At 35.3% G+C, this 9,199-nt stretch overlaps 1 long non-coding RNA gene across 1 annotated transcript in view; it reads left to right on the forward strand.

The window, feature by feature from the left end:
- The window catches only part of LOC119641701, a 219,114-nt gene extending 210,836 nt beyond the window's left edge, over window positions 1–8,278 (forward strand). The window contains exons 5-6 of the long non-coding RNA XR_005247876.1: window positions 4,654–4,803; window positions 7,951–8,278. This is a non-coding gene — a long non-coding RNA (uncharacterized LOC119641701). The remainder of the gene's footprint in view (window positions 1–4,653; window positions 4,804–7,950) is intronic.
- Window positions 8,279–9,199: the final 921 nt, after the last annotated feature.

A 9,199-nucleotide genomic window follows, 5' to 3' on the forward strand; every position in this document is an offset into this window, starting at 1 on the left:
CGAAGGTCGCCACCTGAACAACAGTGAGAAGGATCACTGCTGGTAGACTGCTCTGAAAGGGGAACAGTGCGGGTAAAGACCCACGACTCGCGGTGTTGTGGAAGGAAGGGAACGATTGATGGGAAAATCTCTTTTGTCTTTGTAGAATACTTGGCTCAATCACTGCTCAGACAGCCAATATAATATTATATAAAGGAGCTGCATAGTGACCCATCATATTTTTGTAGGGTGAACAATAACACTACAATAGTATTAATAATATTTTACTGGGTAAACTAAACAATTATAAAATCTTTCTTTAGTTTGGAGCAGAGGGAACACTTTTTAGTGCCTCATCCCCTTTCCAAATTTGTAACTATTATTAGGAATCAAATTAGTTCGACATATAGTTAGGATATTTCGTGCAGATTCTTTGCAATTCTTTGATGACTACCTTCTCGACCTTTCGGCAAATTTCATTGGATGTATTAGCTAAAGTCTGAAGTATTAATATTTCAGATTTCGAAAATCTTAATTATAGAGAGCGAACAGATGCCGACAAACGGTTGAATTACTATACAGATTGTCCTTAAATTCGCACTTCGCAAGATCATTTTCTATATGTGCATTACTTGCAAATAGTTGTTGCAACAGTTTAGATAGATCTATCTTTTATTATACTGATCGATCGGTCATCACTTTCTAAATCGAACGAAGCTAATCTGTCTGTTTGTCTGTCTTGTGTTCTGGTGTTCAACATACCGCAAATTTTGAGATATTTTAATGAAGAAGATATCTTAATGAACGCTTTTAAAAAATTCTTCGGATCGGTCCACTTTTTCACCTTTCCCCTTACAACATCTTAATTTGAGAAGTCATTACATGAATAAATGTATTAAGCAAAGTGGTGTAAGATATTTAATGATAGGCTGTGTCCCACTGTAGCGTTTTCACATTTAAAAATATACAGTAACTTTGGAATAAATTGGTGTACGTAAATGCCCGTACGAGGGAAAGCAAATAACATAAGTTATTGTCGATTAGCTTTGGACGTCGAATTTGACTCATTTGATTACCAGATACATGCACGGTTCTGGAAATGAACAAATATATTAAAAAATTCGTATCTTTTAAAAGGCACCGCCTTGCCAACCGATAGACGGCGTCTAAAGTATTTGCAGACTTGACCTGAGCATGATATAGTAAACGTTTTATATGAATCCCTTTTGAGTTTGAAGATTTCGACATCACCTAGAGAAGCAGTTGGCCGGATAGACAAATAGAATACCAATACATGCAGAAGCTTATTGTTTTTGGACTTGAGATGCAAATTTCTTCCTCGAACGGGGACGAAAGGCAAAGTATGGAATAGCTGAAGGTAAAACATCAATCTATCCGTCTGTCTGCTTAAGGGTTTTTGAACGTGCGTTTCTTGAGTGGAACCGTCTTTGGAGGGCTTGTTGGATATAAAGCGTCGAACTCTCCTCCATTACTACCGAAAAAGCTAGTCTTGTAAGGAGACGGGTCTTTATCCATTACAAACACCGGCCGCCTGGCCTTCTAACGTTATTAATATGATATATTATTACGTAAGACAAAAATGACGTCAAACGTGGAGCCCGTTACATAAAAGTGTCTGACTTTGATTGAATGATTATGAAAACATTACTTTCGTTTATCCCAAAGAAATAAGTTTTTTGATTGAGATGGGGATCATTATTGGAAGTACGAAAAGATTAAAAAAATTGCTCATTTTTTTGCAGTTCAATTAAAGCTGCAACAAAAAACTATAAATATTAACGGTAAGCAAATTAATTTACTAATCGAGTATGTCCGTCTTAGGTGTTTATCAACGGAAATATGGGCCTCGACAGCCTTAAATTAGTGTTACCGCTTTATATTATTATTATTTTTTCATTTCTTAAAGAAGCAACAACAAAAATTTTTGTGTATCAATATTGATTGGACTAAGGAATTAATGCAACTTTGTTTCCAAATTAAACGATTGCTTTTTGGGTTACGTTTTTAGTTGAATCCAGCATAGCATTTTTCAAAAGAAATTTCTTTTGCCCTTTTTTCCCATATAAAGTGTTATGGGTAGTGAGAGATGATTCGATTTAAACCTATTTAGAAATCTTTGCTTTGCTTTGTTATGTCTACTATAAGCGCATATATAGTTTGAGTTGCACGATTGAAACCGTTTATATATCATTTATCTCAATGTGCACCTGATTCGCACGCATGCACGCACGCACATGCAGACACACCTATACTTAGTTAAATGCAATAACTAATCGCACACACAGGCACACACACACACACGCGCGCGCGAGTATTGCTAAAATTAAAATCAATCGCTTTCAGTGCGGAATTCAATCAACAAGAAAACGATTGATGGCAGTAAAATAACCAGAAAAATATTTTTTAATAAAATCAACACAAACCCTGTAATTGGGATGTTGATGATGATGATGATGATGATGATGATGATGACGAGGAAAAAGAACATTTTATTAAAATCAACACATACTCGTTCCGAAAATGACAATGTGTGTTGCACCAACAGGCAACAGCCAAAAGCATTCGCAATGATGATGGGCTGGGACAAATGATCTCTCACATACGTACATACACACACACACAAACACACGCATATACACGTACACAATACTACTACACTGAATTGAATCCATGTAAAAGCTGACATTAAAATTATTTCAAGTATCTACAAAATTACTTGAAGCGATTCAACAGCGTTGCTTGTGCTATAATCGTTAACATCGTAAAACACATGCAGTCATCGCGCAATGTATTCACCCAGCTTTTGACTAAAACGCTATATTCTTTCCTCTGTTCTCTCTTCCATCTAATCAAAGTAAACAACTACAAAAGAAAAGAAAAAAAGAAAAAAATAAATAAATAGAAATAAAACTGAAAAAAGGATGTTTACGTTGCTGCACCAGGAGCGAGCGGTTAAGCAGGGTTTGGAAGTGTAAATGCATAAAAAAAAAAAAAAAAAAAAACATGAAAATCATCTTCCATGGTTTCGAGGTAAAGTGCACAACAAACAAGTAAAAGACAAAAAAAAAAAAAAATCAAACCTAAAATTGAAACACACTCTCGAATATGTTGGAGGAATTAACAGCCAGCATAATAAGAACAACAACAATAATATGAGCAGAAAGTTGATATTGCTTAAGAAAACAAGTGCAATTTTCGGAAGGTGCACAGCACAAAAGCAACCAGTCAGGCAGGCAAGCAGGCAGGCAAGCAAACAGTTGAAAACATGCAAAGGGGTCACAACATGGCGTGGCTCCACAAACACTCTACATACATCTAAGCACACGCACATACATTGCATGTAAAGAATGTTTCTGCCGTTTTTGCCGCAAAGCAACTGGTTTTTGATATTCTTCTTCGTTTTTTATTTTTTTTGTTCATCTTTTTGCATTTTTTTTTTTTTTTTTTTCTTTTCATTTTGCTACATCACAATCTAAATTCACGTATGTCGTCTTGAGATGCGAATGATGATGATGACGATGATGCCGATGACGATGACGATGACGATGACGACGCTTTCATTTTGGCATCAAAAAATTCTTCTCAGTTTGTTAAGCAAAGTTGTCTTCCTTCTCTTTACCTTGCCTTACTTCCCATTGCCTGCAGTTGCTTTTGCAACTGTCTGTTTACTTTGGCATTGCTGCCTCCATATCCAATGAATCCTTTTGCCTTGGGTTGCTGCTTGTCTTGTAGTTGGCGTCAACTGATTCTACACCGATACAATTCAGTAAATTACACTTTTGATTTTAGTGGCCGTAAAATAATCGTAAATGTCGTAGTTATTGCGACCGAAAGTGCCGATTTAGTTTCGATGCAATTTTTCCCTCAGCATATATATAATCAGTTGGCTGACTGGTTAGACGTTAGTTGGTTAGTTAGTTAGTTAGTTAGTTAGTTAGTTAGTTGGTTAGTTAGTAAGTTGGTTGGTTTGTTGGTTGTTTCGTTAGTTCGTTGTCTTTGCTTATTATTCGGTGTGTGCGGTGGTGACGTCTGATTGTTCTTGAGTGTGTATAGAATTTTGTTTTTATTTTTAAGAGTGTGCTGCTGATTTGCACTTGTTACTGTGGTTGTTATTGTTATTGTTAATAAGTTTCTTGGCGCTTTAGTTGATTCCGCGTTAAAGTTTATTTCGCTGTTTAGTTTGGCTTCATTAACTTGAACACAAAATAAATGCTTCAAGTTGTTACTTCGTTTTCACAATGCTTTATAACAATCTTGTTGTCTTGTCGTGTTGTTGCTATTGCTATTGCATTCTCCAGAGACTGAGGGAGATAGAGAGAGTGAGAGAGAAAGAAAGAGAGAAAGAGAGAAAGAGAGAGAGAAAGAGAGAAAGGGAAAGGGTGGGTGAGTGAGTGAGTGAGTGAGATAAAGATTAAAAATGAAGTCAAAGAAATGAACTTACAAACGACGATCATTCTTTCAAACTTTGTTATTACCTTTAATTTATTTTCTTCAACAATAATTGCGTATAAACTAAAACACAATTTCCATTATCTACACTATGGCTTATGTACGTATGTATGTGTATTTACGCTTTAATAAAGCGCAACTCGTGGCTCGCTTATAAACGTTGATTCGATTTTCACTCACTTGAAAACATTTGTATATTTGCAGATTAAAAGTAATTGCGTTATGTTGTAACTATTTAAGAACAACATCTAGATTGCGGAACGTTCATCAATAAAATAAAGCCGAAGTGAAAAAGTTACATATTAGGATGGCCAGGAACGAAATTCATTTACAGGAAGAGAGAGAGAGGGAGAGGTAAGTCGTTGAAAGCGGTCGCAAGGTGCGGAGCCCGTCAGAAAATCTTTTATAAAATAAATCATTAGCTGATAAAAATATATTCCAAACCCCTGTGCGAACAAGTTATCCGCCATAGACACACTGGTATAATCCTCAGGTTTAATCTGCAGAATGAAGTCCATCCTATATCAAATTTTTCTACTTCTGAGATAACACAATTGGTCTTAGAAGGTCAGCTAAAGCTGTATAAAGTACACCCACCGAAACTTGCGATATATATAGTTTCCATATATTGCGAAAAATTTTCACTTTTAGGCAAAGCATCTTTCGCTTTAAATTTAACACAATTTTTCAATGCTTCTTCACCTTTGTTCTTCCTCTACCTGGAAGGATATTCCTTAAGATATAGAACTACCCACCTGGAGCGCTCTTTCATCATATTTTCGCTTATAAGTAGAACATTACACAAATCTTTTATCCGCTTTTCTTACCCCACTACCTATAATCCCTCCTAACCACAATCATGAGACGCATCTAAATAGATGGTTAAATAAATGAAACAAGTGAAAATATTATAGTCCGGCTAGGTCGAGTATTAAATACGCTACACCATATTCTTATTTTTGCTATAGTACACAAAAAGTACGCCCTGTTTTTATATGGAACGGTATACTAAAAATTACATCCCATTGCAAATAAAGGCTTACTTTCCGTAAGAATGGTTGTTGCCAAGAGGTTCAAAAATTGAGGTACGTGTTCAAAACTCAGAACCGTTAGTTTTTTCTGTCCTAAAAAAGATCATTTTTCCTTACTCTCCTTGCATAGGATAGGATCAAAAAATTAGGCCAAGACGGTGCAAATTTGGTGCTATTTGTTATATGAACTTCAGATTTTGTTATATGAGAAAACGTTCAAAAAATTTCCCGAGCCGGTCCAAACTTTTCACACCAATTGAAAATGCCGAAATACTACCTACCTTACCTAATCACTGTCGTGAAGGAATTTTGAAAATTGAAATTTTTTCCAGGTAACGACTTTCAGTCAGGACTATCGACAGACATCAGATTGACATACGGACAGACGATGTCGATATAGTGAAAGGTAAGTCTATCTTGTACGTGTTGCATATGTCCGCACAAACTTAATATACCCTGCAGCACAAGTGGTGTAGGCTATAAGCGCTACAAATATTTAAACATTTGTTAACAGACGAACGTTAACCAAGGCCTAAATCTAATGAGCATCATTTCCATAGCTATTCTTAGGTCTACACCGAACATTTTATTGTCAGTTTTTGTACCTTATACCAGTTATGACAGAAGAATAGATTAAGTTTCTACGAAAGTACGCAAAACCTAAAAGAACTTTGCACAGTTTATTATATCGACCGATTTAGAAGGCGATTCTTTCTAAGCTTGTTTGTCCGTCTAGTTATCTTTTACTTTTATGTTTAGCCCATACATCGTAAATTTTTGATATGCTATAATGGAATTTGATGCACCAGCGTGTTTCGGCCCTAGGGCGGATCACACCGTTTTTGTCGCTTACCTTACCTTAACCTTCTTATCTTATTTTAATCTCAATAACGATCGAGTCATTTGGTTTAGGGCTGAATGTTCACATTATAATGTCGAAAGTCTTGTCCGCAGCTACGTGACCAATCTTTGTAAATTGTATTGGTTTATTACTGTCATTAATATCATCTGAATCAATATTACATAAATTATTAGAAAAATCCAAACGATAAGTTTCTTGTATAGCTTGTATAAAGCTTTATGGAATAAAGTAACTAAGCTAATTCGAAAAAGAACGAGAAGATGGCAAACGAGACAATTGCAACTCGATCTTTAAAATGCCTTAAATTATTCAAGTCGGTATTCCAAGCGTATTTACAAGGTCTCTAAGATTCACGAAGCAGAAGAACCTTGATTTTCTCAGTATTTTAATCGGTGGTCGAGGTTGGGTGTCCTCTTAAACGTTGTTCAACTTCGACTGCTTTTCCGTCATCTTCAAAGTTTTTTTATCACTTTTAAACCTTGTAAACGATCGATTGTTGTACCGGTTCATCATCTTCACAGTCTTTTAAAATGTGCTTAACCAATTTGGGTTTTGTTCCTCATTTCGAAAATCCTGAGGCAACAATTTCCAGCAGTTACGAAGACAGTCGAAACTTAAGAACTGACTCTAAACTGAATGACATGACACTTTTGCCAGCTGTAAGGTACAATTGTTGCACCCACGTAATGTTAATTGATATCAATATAGGTTCCCCTTACTTTTGAACACGACACCAAGAAGAAAATAACAGCTGAGAAAAGCTAACCCCCTTTAAAGGCGGCCAAATAAATAGAATTAGAATTAGCTCACAGCTCCATAATGTATTTGTAGAGTTATGCAATTACCTCTTGAAATGCTTTCTAGAAACATATTATTCGAATTATTGGGAAGGCTCAGGAACTTGATCGTACCTTACGATTTAGAGCAGAAGTACTTATAATAAAATTACAGATAATTGGATCAACGACGCGCTATTGCAAATAACTTTGTATAGACAATGATGATTTATGCTCCTGTGTTACTTTATTGCCATTCGCAATCTAACACTCGCTGAAAAGTGAATATAACAGATCGTCATGAGTATTCGATACAATGAAGCAGACGTTTCGACTTTTCGCCAAGCTGTTAATTAGGACAGTAGCCCCTTTTATTCATTAATAATAGTATGACCCCAGCTAGTTCTGTATTTTAAAAGTGCTCAGTACGAAACCGCACTAAACCTTAGATTAATAATTTGCCGAACAAATATATGCTACCAATGTGAAGGTCCGCTCAGGATTCTAAACTGGTGACAATATTAGCGCAACAAGACCTAAATGAATTTTTGGCAACCGGAGAAATATTCCTTTCTCTTCCCTTTTCTTTTCTATATGTTACCAAAAGTTTTCGCTATGATCTTTCTTAAAATAATGAATGGAAAGGACATAGGGACATGTGACTAAATCAAAATGCTTTAGATAATTCGCATCATTGATTTTTAATTATCATATAGAAATGACAAAGTTGGTATACCCTACACTCCTACTAAACGCAGCAAGCAAGATTTCATTGCAAACCAATCCAATTAGAAACTTCAATAGTCTTTTTCTTTTTATTTTTCTTTCTTAGGCCTAATGAGATTAATTGAAATGTTAATGGATTTGTAATTTCTATAAAATACAACCATGAGCATCAATTTCTGCCCAGAATCCTGCATGCATACGTCATACAACATAAAAATATGGGAACATAAAACATGTACATTGCAGCAGTGGTTCTTCTTGGACAAGTAGATGGGACAACAACCTTAACGACAATTATGGTAAAACTTGGTAGCACTGCGGTCATAACATAGAGACATCTAACAGTGCCGGGAAGAACTTCGAAAAGGATGTTTTTCTTTTCTTTTTTTGTTTATCTTCACGTCACACATGGACTGGTTTCTTGTCTCACGCTACGGATTACGTAAGTAGACGACATTTATATGAGATACGTTTTTCTTTATTTATTTATTCATTTATTGATTTTATTTTCTTTCATTTCATTTGTTATAAATATATTAAATATTTTATTTCTTGAATTTAATCACAAAATTATGCTTAACCTCTCTGCATTGGCACAAAAGAAGTATTGTTAAGCCTACTCTTGAAGAGTTTTTTTTTATTCGTTTTTCTATAATGTGTTGATTTCCTGTATGCGGCCTCAATGACTTTAACGTCTGCGCTGTTTTAATGCTTAACTCGTAATGGCCGTACGGTCTACAGCATATCAGCAAAATTTCACTGAGTCATTTTGAGTATAAAATCCGTATAATAGAAAGAAAACGAAAAAGAGTGGACTGTGAACAAGGGTAACAACAATAACATTTAATCATCCGCCAGTCGTTCGCTTTGTCTATATATAGACACAAATACACTCAAACTGCGGGCAATGCATTCAATGGTTGCTCGTTAAATTTTTCGCTGCTTTTTCTATCAATGTATTCTGCTTGTGTGCCGTGATGTTTGCCCGCGTGTATGTATGTATGTATGTTATATGTACATCAGAATGAGAGAAACATTTATCAAATTCCAACTAACCTTACACTTACGTATGTGCATAAGTGTATGAATTTATGTCTCATTGCTAATGCAAAAGATTGTCTTGTTGTTTGTGTTGTTTTAAATCAAACAAACAAACAAACAAACGAGCTAACTAAAAATGTTTTTATATCTCGATTCGTTCGAATACAAAAGGGTTGCGCACTACAATCGATGATATAAATTTGTCGTTAAAAATGTCTACAAATTCCTTAAATATATCACAAATTAGAAAAGTTTTTGTTTTCTTTCACTTTTCCGCCTGCGGTACGTCTCTTCGCCCATTCTTTCGCTTTCTA

Source organism: Glossina fuscipes, unplaced genomic scaffold (genome assembly GCF_014805625.2).
Source record: "Glossina fuscipes isolate IAEA_lab_2018 unplaced genomic scaffold, Yale_Gfus_2 174, whole genome shotgun sequence".
Taxonomy (NCBI): domain Eukaryota; kingdom Metazoa; phylum Arthropoda; class Insecta; order Diptera; family Glossinidae; genus Glossina; species Glossina fuscipes.